The sequence below is a fragment of the Grammomys surdaster genome, unplaced genomic scaffold (assembly GCF_004785775.1).
Source record: "Grammomys surdaster isolate TR1022 unplaced genomic scaffold, NIH_TR_1.0 187, whole genome shotgun sequence".
Lineage (NCBI taxonomy): Eukaryota > Metazoa > Chordata > Mammalia > Rodentia > Muridae > Grammomys > Grammomys surdaster.
This window is the reverse complement of record NW_021604632.1, coordinates 4,307,412-4,320,222: the sequence shown is the minus strand read 5'-3', so window position 1 is coordinate 4,320,222 and position 12,811 is coordinate 4,307,412. Positions and strand designations below refer to the sequence as shown.

At 43.9% G+C, this 12,811-nt stretch overlaps 1 pseudogene; it reads left to right on the top strand.

The window, feature by feature from the left end:
* The first annotated feature begins 1,617 nt into the window (after window positions 1-1,617).
* On the top strand, window positions 1,618-1,760 carry LOC114622318 (annotated as a pseudogene).
* The last annotated feature ends 11,051 nt before the right edge of the window (window positions 1,761-12,811 follow it).

The following is a 12,811-nucleotide window of genomic DNA, read 5'->3' as shown; positions in this document are numbered from 1 at the left end:
TATTCACGTTTTGTAGTGTGGTTTGAATGGATCTCCCAAAGGCCAGAATCTGCCACAGCGCGTTACCCTCACCTTTAATCTTCTCCAGTAGCATGTAGGCCTGGCTATAGGCAGCCAGTACCATGTAGAACTATATTTAGGAAATTAAGCACCTCCATTTCTACACTATCTGGAGGTGGGATTCTTTTTTGTTTGTTTGTTTTGTTTTGTTGTTGTTTTTCGAGACAGGGTTTCTCTGTGTAGCCCTGGCTGTCCTGGAACTCACTCTGTAGAACAGGCTGGCCTCGAACTCAGAAATCTGCCCTCCTCTGCCTCCCAAGTGCTGGGATTAAAGGTGTGTGCCACCACTGCCTGGTGGGAGGTGGCATTCTTAAGACTAAGGATGCTTCTTATCTGCCTCAAGGGAGGGGTGGTGGAAGCAGGAAGAACTGCTATAGTGCTTGCTTGCACATCCATAAAAGCCCAGGTTTCACAGAAACCCCACTGGTTTGGCTGTCCAGTAAGGCTATTTTTAGAAGGGGATTGGGGAAAAAAAAATCATTTTACAGTTCTTCAGATCTGAGCAAGAATTACCAGTGACACATAAAAATGCGAAGTTTTAGTCTAGTTCTTTGAGATGCTGCCTCAAAACTACTGGGGTGGGTCCCAGAAATCTATAGGAACTCCAAAAAATCTTACCCCCCCCATATTATTCAATGAAAAAAAAACTATTAAAAAATCAGCTGGGTCTAGTGGCACATGCTTTTAATCCCAGCACTTCAGAGGCAAAGGCAGGTGGATCTATATGAGTTTGAGGCTAGCCTGGTCTAGATAGTGAGTTCCAGGACAGCCAGAGCTATATATATAGTGAGTCTTTGTTTCAAAATAAAACAAAACAAAAAAAAATCATTAGAATCAACTTTTTTTTTTTTTTTTTAGAATTCTAGAAGCTAACCAATTGACGTGATCCAGGAAACATTTATTCAAGAGAAGTCATCAACTGTTGTTAACAAAAACTACCATTATGATTTTCCCCTAATTTTTATTTTTATGTGCATGTGTGTGGGCTTATGCCTCAGGGCTCCAAACAAGGGAAAAATGAGGGTAAGGCCAAATTCTCAACCACCATGCTGGTTGCTGAAGGCGTACCGTAATATGTGCATGGGACTCTCTGACAAAGAGTTATTCATCAAAGCCATTTAACTGAGAGTTGGCCACTCCACAAACCAGACCAATACAACCAAAAAATGCAGATGTTAATTGAATTAGCCCGTAAGTGTCACTAACCCAACAGTTACCACAAACAGTAGCAACAAAATCTGCTGGAAAGATGGACAAGGTTCTTCTTAAAATGCTCAATCTTAATGGTCAAGTTTTTTTGTTTGTTTGTTTGTTTTTTTGTTTTGTTTTGTTTTTTTTGGGGGGGGGTTTCGAGACAGGGTTTCTCTGTGTAGCCCTGGCTATCCTGGAACTCACTCTGTAGACCAGGCTGGCCTCGAACTCAGAAATCCGCCTGTCTTTGCCTCCCAAGTGCTGGGATTAAAGGTGTGTGCCACCACCACCCGGCAATGGTCAAGTTTTTAACCTAACATTCATGAGGCACACCATCAAACTTTTGATTAAAAATTATGAGCTAGGTCTTCTCATAAAGGCGTCGCAGATGTGACTGCTATGTCATATTTTTATCAGTAGGTGGCAGAGAGGAGAGAGGCTATGTCTATGCTCAAGAGTTCTGACTTGTGAACTTCTGACTCAGAAGGATTAGTAAGTAGCCTAACACTCCGTGAACAAAGCAAGCCTGAGATGAACACCACCAGTCCAGTGCTGTGCATGCTTGGGGGCACAGAGCATGCTTGAAGTGACCCCTGCCTGGTTCCAAAATGCATGGATGAGTCACAGCACTCCTGAGACCACTTCTGAGAAGACCTAGACACTCAGAGCCCCCGGGCACTGCTAAGAGGAGCCAGCAAGTGGTGGAGAAATGGAAGAGAAAGAGAAGCAGAAGGATGTGGGCACCATGAAGAGAGGCAGAGCTGGAGAATCAGGGTAGTAACGAACAGTCTGATCTGAGTAGCTGGTGATGCCACCTGGAACTATGGTGGGGTCCTGGCTTGTGCTGCCACTGGGGGACATATCTGGGTCCATGGCCCTGCAGCAACAGGGGTCTGTTACCACCAAAGTCCAGGTGAACATCCTTGGTCTGGGTTGCTGTTCTGGGATATGTTGATGTCCGTGCGATATGCAGAATCGGCCCCACCCCTTGCCTGGGCATTATGGGAGCGAGAGCTGGCCATAGGGGCATGAGAACAGGAGAGCTGACCCCACCCCTAGCCAGCTGCAGCACTCAGAGAACAGGCCCTGCACCTTGCCTGGGCAGTACAGAAGAGATGACCCTGGTGGCAGGGGAGAGGGCAAGTCAGCCCCTAGGGTTTGCGTGTAGGAGAGCTGGCCCAGACATTCCTCTCCCATGAATGAAGAGAGAACTAACTTCTGCAGGTTATCCTTTGGCCATCAGTCACATGCTGTGGCACCTATATGTGTGCTGTGTAAATGTGTGTGGGGACACATACATCCACACAGATACACACAGATAAATACACACACATACAACACACGCATGCATGCGTGTGTGTGCACACATACATACACATGCACACACACTCATGCATATACACACACATACACATGTGCACGAACACACAGAGAAGGAGAGAGAGAGAAAGAGAGAAGAAACCCAACAAATTACAATTGGAATAATTGGGTCACCCCCAGAAAGACAGATAATCAAGCTGTGGAAAGACAGTGGTGATCTCAAAAGTAAAGAATAGCTACTTTCAAGGACATCTTGGTAAGACAAACAGCTGATTTCCCACCAGAAGCAATGGGGCCAGAAAGACAGTGGAACAGCAAATTCAAATGTGGTCAACCAAGGATTCCAAATCTGTCAAAACTTTCTACTCCTCACAGTAGCTAAGTTAGGAAACCAGCATAGAGACTTGTCAATGGATAAATAGAGAAAGAATATTATATATGTAGACTTATTCAGCCATAAAGAGAAACAAAATCATGCCATTTGTAGGAAAATGGATGGAGCTAAAGATACACTAATGAAAGGAGCCAGTGTTACAAAAACGTCTAGTGTTTTCTCTCATATGTGATATGTCAAGGCAAGGGGGTGTACGGTGTCAGAGACCGCAAAGGTAGGGTAATGACCACTAGAGAGGGGGCCTTGGAGGAGAGGAAGGTAATAGTAGTGAGGAGATGGTTAAAATGTGCTTTGGGGAGCAGGAGAGAGGCACTGATTTCAATTCCCAGCAACCCCATGATGTCTCACAACCATCTGTAATGGGATCCGATGCCCTCTTCTGGTGTGTCTGAAGACAGCAACAGTGTACTCATATACATAAAATAAATAAATAGTTCTTTTTTTTAAGTATGATTTTTAATTTTGTTACGTTTCTACATGTATGCGCGGGGGGTGGGGGGTTCCTGTATGTGCTTGTGAGCACAGGCACACACATGTGGAGGACAAGTTTCAGGAGTTGCCTCTCTCCTTATAGCACACAGATCCTAGGAATGGAATTTAGGTCAGAAGACTTAGCAGCCAGTGCCATAAGAGTGTTAATATGCTTTTAGGAAAATGTTGCAATAAAATTCATTATTCAGTATAGTTACTATGTACTAATAACAAACACTGGAAAAAGAAATTAGGCTAGGCAAGGGGCTAAGGAAGAAAGATCTTAAGTTCAAGGCCAGCCTAGGTTATGTGGCAATATCGTTTCAGCCCAGGATGCATAGTAAGTCTCTGTTTCAGAATAACGAAAAAGGAGAAGGGGAAAGGGAAGGGAAAGAAAAGAGGGAAGAGGAGAAGAGAGGAGAGGAGAGGCAGGGAGGAGAGAGGAGAGGAGAGAAGGAGGGAGAGGAGGGAGGGGAGGAGAAGGAGAAGAGGGAGAGAAGGAAGAGGAAGGAGAAGGAGAGGAGGGAGAGGAGGAAAGGGGTGGGGGAAGAGGACCAAGAATAAGGCTGAGAGGGGGAATGTTTGCTTAGCATGCCCTAGCTTCATTCCTACATTCAAAAAGAGAAGAAAAAGAAATACGATGTTCTTCGAGAAAACAAAACTGGAACTGTATAGCAAGCAAGCTCACAAGGATTTGAGCCACAGACAGCACTTTGACCTGGGCTGAAAATAGCTAGATTGAAACTTGAATCTTTATAAAGAGATAGAGGACATTTATAAAAAAGTAAGCATCCTGTTTAGCATACAAGACAGGTGTGATGATTATTTTGTAATTCTCTTTTATGTCTCGTATGATTTAAACGACAGCTGGATAATAAAAAACCAACGTGAATGTGCCAGCCTGATACAATCAATGAGTAAGAGCAGAGAGGAAGATGCAAAGAGTCAGGTGATGTAGGGGAAAGTTCCTCCCCAGCCCCGGGACTGGCCTGCAGTCATCAGACCTCAATCTCATAAGGCGTTGTTTGTAATTCCCCTGACAATCTCTAAAACAACTAAGACGTAAAGTCAAAATGACAGAGGGATTTAAAAAAGACACCTTGGAAAATACTTACCTAACCGAGATGAAGGCATCAATGGAGGGAGCTGTGTTTGGAAAAAAAGGGTAAACTGAGGCATGCTGGGGCAGACAGTGGTGCAACCCGAGAAGATGAAACGGGAGCCGACGGCAATGGACCTGACAGTTACGCAAAGCTTTGGAAGTTGTTATAGAGTTCAGAATCTAGTCCAAGGGCACAAAGGGTGTTCTGTGCTCTCTCTGTCTCTCTCCCTTTCTCTCTTCTCTCTCTCTCATCTGTCCATCTATCTTTGTCTCTCTTTGAGACAGAGTCCCACTAAGTACCCCTAGCTTGGAACTCACAGAGATCCACCTGCCTCTGCTTCTCAAGTGCTGGAATTAAAAGCAGGTGCCACTACTCCTGGTCAAAAGAAGGACTGGCGATCACCTAAGGTTCTTGAACCACTCACAAGGAATCTGGTTGTAAAAGGCTTTACTACTGTGTTTAGAGTGGAACATCTGCTTGGAAGGCTACTATAGTTGCGTGTGATAATGCTACGTCTTACAAGGCTTAATGTTTACAAAATGCTTCTTGCTGAAAACAGGGACCAGACTGAATCCTCTCCTGATGACATAAAAGATGAAGCTACTTAAATCCTTGGCTTTCATCAAAGCTCCCACCACAGGGCAAGTTCTTACAAGTGTATCGCCCTGATAGCTGGATAAAAGGAGTCCTGGAGGCAACAGAGTCACCATGCTTGAAGCGGTTGTGACAAAAGACCCCTAGAGGAGTTGGAAGGACGCTCCAAAGACAAATGATGCCTCAGACTTAAATTGCCTTCAGCTCCCAAATCCTAGATTATAGACAAGCACACACACACACACACACACACACACACACACACACACACACGCGCGCACCTCCCCACCATGGGATCTTTCTCCTCCCACTCAGGTTGTCAGGCTTGGTCGCCAGCACTTTTACCTGAGCCGTCTCACAGGCCAAATCTTTCGTTTTTTTTTTTTTAAAGTATACTTTTTAGAGGTGTACATTTGTTATGCAGTTTCCCAAGAGCATTCTCATGTAAATGTAGAATAAACTTTAACCACGCTCCCCCCTCTTCCCTGGCCTTTCCCTGCCTTCCTCTCCTGATGTTTTTCTTTCTTCCTTGAGACAAGGTTGGCAGGAACTGATTCCTGTAGGTTGCCCTCTGGCCTCCATTTACGTGCCCTGGCATGTGCGCACGAGCACACACACACACACACACACACACACACACAAATGTAATTAAAGTTGTTTTTTTTTTAAATCAGTCCAACAAAGTGGCTAATTTGAATTATCCCTATGGAGGAAGCTATTTGCTTCTGCATTGAGAATGGTGTCAGGGTTTGTCCTTAATTACACATTCCTATTTATGGTTTTGTACAGTAGGCTGACTTAAATTTTTTGTACTTAGATCAACTTGTTGACTTCAAAAAGTGCTTGAGTGTACCACAGAGAGAACCATAGAGGGCTGGCAAGATGACTCAGTGGGGAAAGGGGCTTTCGGACAAGCCTGAACCCATGAGGTCAGTCCCTGGACACTACATGGAGAAAGGAAAAAACTAATTCTGAGTCGTAACCTCCACATACTAGTCTTCCCACAATGAATGGACAGGGAAGGAGAGACAAAGATGAAGCAGGGGAGACTCATAGAGAAATGGATTACCAAGATATTATTTGACCCATAAGAAAGAACACTGCTTCCCTTGGGCAGCCACAATGACACCCACTTTCCACGGCGACACCCACCTTCCCAATACCATGAATTTGCTACTATGCCAAGCTTAGATATCTTATTTTTTTAAAAAAAGACTTATTTATTTTTATGTGAATACACTGTCTCACAGATAGATGGTTGTGAGCCACCATGCGGTTGCTGGGACTTGAACTCAGGACCTCTGGAAGAGCAGTCAGTGCTCTTAACCACTGAGCCATCTCTCCAGCCCCTTAGATACCTTCTTAACACATCATATCTGTAGCATCTATTTTTCCATATAAATTAACACAGCCACTGATTGACAGACCTAGGACGTGGAGGCTAAGTTCTGTAAGTGCTTGGACAGACAGGGTATAAAACCAAAGGTGGGCTGCTTTCCAAGGTCTCAGCTGTGGGGCAAACGGAGTATAAGCCGGCAAGATTCCACCTGCTCTGAGCAGCTTGCCCGAGCACTGGGAATTTGGCTGGCCTTGAATCATGGACTCCTGTTCTCACTTTCTGTCCGTCTGTATGCAACGAGATTGCTTCACTTAATTTATAGCTTATCTTGCTTCAGACGGCTTGAGCAAGAAGCAAGATTGCAGCTCGGCATGCAATGGGATGAAGTGGCAACCGAAGCCTTCTGAGTTTGCTTCACGAGGGGTATGACAATGCCTATTACAGCAAGATTTTTATATTCTAAGCCACTTGTAATGATGGGTAGGAAACAGAACACAAAACTGGATGTGGTGGTGCATGCTTGTCATTCCCAGGAGGGGGCACAGAAGATCAGGAGTTCAGGGCCAGCCTCTCCCACAGAGGCCCTGCTTCAAAAAACAAAGAAAAATAATGTTACCTCTTCTTCCCGACACCCAGGGATCATTGCTGAGGAGAGGGCAGAGAGAGTGTAAGAGCCAGAGGGGGAGGACGGCTACAAGGGAACAGCATCTTCCAGATCCAGGGAGGCAACTGCAAAGATGAATGTACAGCAGTTACGACACATGCACGAAATCTGTGTAGGTTCAAGCCGGACCAAATCCTGTCACGGAGAGAGGTGGGTATGAAGTCTCACCTGTAGCCAGGGACTGATTGGCAATTGGTAGTGGCTGGGAGAGAGAGAGAGAGAGAGAGAGAGAGAGACAGAGAGAGAGAGAGAGACAGAGAGAGAGACAGAGAGAGAGACAGAGAGAGAGAGAGAGGAGTTTTCTCCAACAGTGTAGCCCCTGGGAAGACCACCATACTCCAGTGGAAGGCTACACATCTAAAAGTATTTGGGCAGCACAAATTGAACTCTATGTGTTTAAAAAAAAAAAAAAACAAAAGGCTACAAAATTGGGATGGGGGCATGGACTTGGGAGGAATTGGGGGAAGGCTGATTGTGACCAAAACACATCATATAAAATTATCAAAGAACCAAGTTGTACAAACACCATTCAAAACGTCTACAGGTGTTTCCTGCTTCGCTGCTGGCCCACAGACAGCAGGTTTTATTTAGTGAGAATATTTTTAATTGCCAAGAACTTTACAGTCCCAACAGTATGGTTTTTGGGGTTTTGTTTGTTTGTTTGTTTGTTTCGAGACAGGGTTTCTCTGTTTAGTCCTGGCTGTCCTGGAACTCACTCTGTAGACCAGGCTGGCCTTGAACTCAGAAATCCACTTGCCTCTGCCTCCCAAGTGCTGGGATTAAAGGCGTGTGCCACCACCGCCCGGCCAACAGTATGTTAAATAGTGAAAAAGTCCATGTGGGAAAAGGAAACAGAATCAGAACAACAAACTAAAGCTATCTTTTATTAATAACCATCTGAAAATATTAACCAATGTCCTAAATTGGAATATCACTGTATAGGATCAACCATGCATTTTGTTTTCAAAACATATTTTAAAACTCTTAAGCTACAGTCAAGTTATTGTGATTCTATGGGATCCAGGATGGTTTTATCTCAGATGTAGTAGAAATCCCACAAGGCTGAGCTAACACTGGAAATGGACTAACTAAGCCAAGAGCCGTTAGTAATGGAACAGAGTTTCTTAGCAGCAAAGTGAACATATCAGATTTCCTTCAACAATCCCTTCACCTGGAAGCCCAAGGCTCCCACTGACACATCAGTGACCATCACCATTTGAATGACTTGCCAACCCTGTGTGTGAAGGGCTGTGTGTGAACTTGTCACATCACAGCATCTCTTGTAAATAAGCTCACTGTTGTCCCAATGGTCTCTCACCTATACAAATGAAGAAACGGAGAAGACAGATACATAAAGAGTGGATGAGGTGACGGCAAGCACGTCCGCAATCAAACGGCCAAGTCACAAGCTGTCCACTGGTGACCTACTAAGATGGTGGTAACAGGGAAAAACAAACAAACAAACAAAAAACAATAAACAAAAACTGACCTTTCAGCCGAAACCCTATTGAGAGACATTGCTTTCATTTTGTTGTTGGCTATTTCTTCACCTTAAAAATATCCATAAAGATTAGACAGTTTGGCATGTGAAATAGCTCAGCAGATAAAGGCAATTACTACCAAGCCTATGACCTATGTCCTATGATCCGTCGTAGAACAGAACCAACCCCCACGGGTTTTTCCTATGACATCCACATACATGTCCTTCCATCTATGACAAAATAAAATAAGTACATATGTAAAAAAAAAAACTTTTTAAGATGAGAAACTTAATTAGGAGATGCACCTCACCTTTTGCTAGCTAGCTAATTAATCAACTACTCAGAGACAGGAATGTCAAGGAGCCCAGGATGCCCTTAAACTTACTGTATAGCCAAAGATGACATTGTTCCGAGCCTACTCTTCTATCTCCCAAGGTGTGGGATGGCAAGTATGAGCCACAGCCCCTGGTTTATGTGGTGCTGGAGACCAAGCCCAGGCAACATTCATGCTAGGCAAATAAATGTTTTATTTTATAAACTGTATCCCAAGCCTGGATTTGTTGTTGTTGTTTCTAAGTTAGAATAGTCACAATCAACTATGGAATGGGGGCCAGTGGCTATCCTAAATACAAAGAAAACGCGGAAGTCTAGGGAAGAAATTCTCAGAGGAACAGGCAACTGTCGGTTGCTTGTTTGAGTGAAGTAGCCAGCCTTCTAGATTGTCCCTCCCCACCCTCATGGTTCCACCATGTCTCTTCTGATACGTAGGTCCCAGTAGGATGAGTCAGGCTTCAGAAGGTGAAAGGAATGAGTACATGATTCTACCATGTACTCTGGTGGGGTAGTATGGGACAGAAGGGCTCTTTAGTCAATCCACTCAGTGACACTGGTGAGTGAGACTGTGAATTGTTTACCCTGTAAAAGACCAATCCAATTCTGTCTATGTAGCACCTTAAAAAGAAAAGAAAAATCAAACATGATCCCTCCCAAAAGAGTACAGATCTCAGTCACGTGGTGTTGGCTCATGTCTCTATTCCTAGCAGTTGGGAGGCTAAGCAGGAGGATGGTGAGTTCAAGGCTAGCCTGGACTACTTAGCAATGAGTTGACTAAAAAAAAAAAAAATACAAAATGAGTCCCTTGCAGGGATCAGGGAGGCTGGCAGAAATTAAAGTTGGCACAGAAAGAGTTGCTGAATTATATATATGGAAATCAGAATGTAGATATTGGTACGGATACCGTTTGAATGAGGATAAGAATACACAAGTCCCTGGATTGAGAAGTTAATTCTAGTGTGAAGCTGAGGCTCTGAGCGTCTGAGTGTGGCTTGCATTGGTTCACCCGCAGCTCGACAGACTTGAGTTCCCATGGGCTGGTTGCCTTTGGCCAGCTGCCTGGATTACACACACAGTAGCAAGTCTGAGACATTTATCCAGCTTAAAAGGGCATAGAGAGCAGGTAGGTGATGTGAAGAAAGAGCGTTTGGAAAGAGTGTGTGCTGTAGAATCCATTTCTTCCTGTTTGGTTTGCTCTTTCTGTTCTTTGCTGCATTCCAAGATATCTAACAGCCCCAGGATTTCCCAGGAAGATTTATTCAAATGTGCCATCAGTGGCTCTACTGAGGATGGACACACCCCTTTTAAGACTCAGTTTCACTGGAAAGAAGAAAGGTCCCACATTAGAACTAGGGGGGAAAGATTATTAGAGAGGGCCCTTTGGAGGAACAAAGGAGCATGATGGGAAAGACCAGGCTGAACCTAGGGATAAGCTATGGAGGCCACTGCTAGAGTCTGGTCCTAGCACATAGTGGGTCTAACAACATATGCTACTGAACCGATGAAGAAGAAGAGGAGGAGGAGGAGGAGGAGGAGGAGGAGGAGGAGGAGGAGGAAGTAGAAGAAGAAGGAGAAGAAGGAGAAGTAGGAGGAGGAAAATAATAATAAGAATTATGTAACCAATACTCAGATACTCAAAGTTCTGACTTTTTAAATGTCTAAGTTTGGTTTTTTAACACAGAGAGATGCTTTGACTCTAATCCTATACAGTCATGAGACATGCAATGGGACTTCTGATCGACAATGAACAGGACATTTGACCCCAGTCCTGTAAGATTATGATAGGGCCAAAGAATTCCAATTGCTGATAACATCGTGGTCATCAGAACATCACAGGGCCAATGAAATGGCTCAGTGGGAAAAGGTGCTTATGGCCACTGAGTCTGACAACCTGAATTCCATCCCTGGAACCCACATGGTGGAAGGAGAGAAAGGACTCCCTAAAGTTGTCCTCTGGCCTCCACAGGCTTACTGTGCCACACACATAAACAAACAGATAAACAAATGTAATAAAGTAGACAAGTAAGGATAGTAAGTTTTTAAAAAGAACATCACAGTGCAACATTGTAGTCACAGGTTTGTAACAATCCCGGCATAAACAAACCAGGCTACTGTGTGTGCTTGAATCTTGGTTTTTAACAGAAAGTTTAAAAGGACGGGAGATGGCTTGGTGAGTAAGAACACTTGCCAGGAAGTGTTCAAATTCCCAGCAACCATATAAAAAACACAGAAACTTAACAACCCCAGTGCTGGGCCAAACAGAGACAGGAGGATCAATGCAGTTTGCTGGCTGCCAGCCTAGCTCCAGGTTCAGTGAAAGACCTCATCTTAAGAGACTAGAGGCTAATAGAGTAGGATACCTGATGCATTCCTCTGGCCTTCCCATACACACTCAAGCACGTGTACCTGTACACACATGTGCACATCTACCATGCGCATATGTACTCAGATACCCAAGCAAAACAAAAACAGATTTTTTAAAAGTAAAAAGTAAGCTCCAGAGAAATAATTTTTAAAAGCTTACAGAACAAAGATAGACCGAAAGAAAAAAAAAATGTCGTATAGCTGACTGGTGTGTTTTTGTAATTTTAGGCCAAGTGTTATTACAAAGAGTCAAAGAGGTTTTTTTTTTTTAAGGTGCATAAAGTAAAAACGTTATACTAAGCTAAGGTTGATTTGTCATCAAAAAACAAATTTAAGTTCTACTCATGCTAAGAACTTTATATGGACTTCTAGTTTTTAAAAAGTGTGTCTGTGCTGGAGTTACAGACAGTTATGAGCTGCTTTGCAGGTGCTGGGAACTGAACTCTGGTCTTCTTACAAGAACAGCCATGTCTCTTAGCTAGGGAGCCACAGTTCCAACCCCAAGTAAGTCTTTCTCTTCTTACTGCACCTTTCCACATTCAATGGGTCGAAGCATTTGCCATGCAAACATTTATTTTAACTTCTACTGATGGACTTTTATTGGTGGACTTTTGTTTGCTTGCTTGCTTGCTTGTTTTTGAGACAGGATCTCTCTAGCCCTGGCTGTCCTGGCACTCACAGAGATCTGTCTGCAAGAACGTATGCTAACATACCCAGCTTCATTTACTTTAATTTTTAAAAAACTATGTGTACTGATATGTGGCTTTGTACACACAAGTGCAGTTGCTCTCAGAGGCCAAAGATGGAGTTATAGGCTGTTGGAAGTTGCCTGGTGTGAGCAATGGGGATTGACTTCTGACCTTTGTCAGAGCAATACTTGCTCTCCACTGCTGAACCATCTTTCTAGCCCCAGATGTGCAATTTTATAAAATAGATTTTCTGTTGTTGTCATTGTCTTGGAGACAGGGTTCCATATATCCCTGTCTGAGATTGAACTCCCTTTGTAGCTAAGGATAACTTTGAATCCCTGGTCCTCTTGCGTCCACCTCTCAAGTACTGGGATCGCAACAGCGTGCCACCATACCCACCTCGAAATGACAACTGTTAACAAATACATTGCAGAAACTGTATGTTCACTTGCAGATGTAAACTTCTACCTCCTGGATTGCTTTTACCTACATTTCTAACTCACTAACTGTTGGTGGACAGACGTTATTCAAGCTGTCTTGTTCTTAGACTAATGACATTCATTTTCTATTGCCAGGCAGTACAGACTTAGTCGCTTAAAATGTAAACATTTGAGATCACCTGGGTATCGCACTTGAATCCAGACAAAACCTGAACACCATTCAAGCCACAGAACACTACCAACCCTTCTCCAAGCCAATATGAGAGGAAGCTGTTTCTTCAGCAACTGCTGCACCAACCTCCTCACCAATCTCACCAACCTCACCAACCCCACCAACCCCACCAACCCCACCAACCCCACCAACCCCA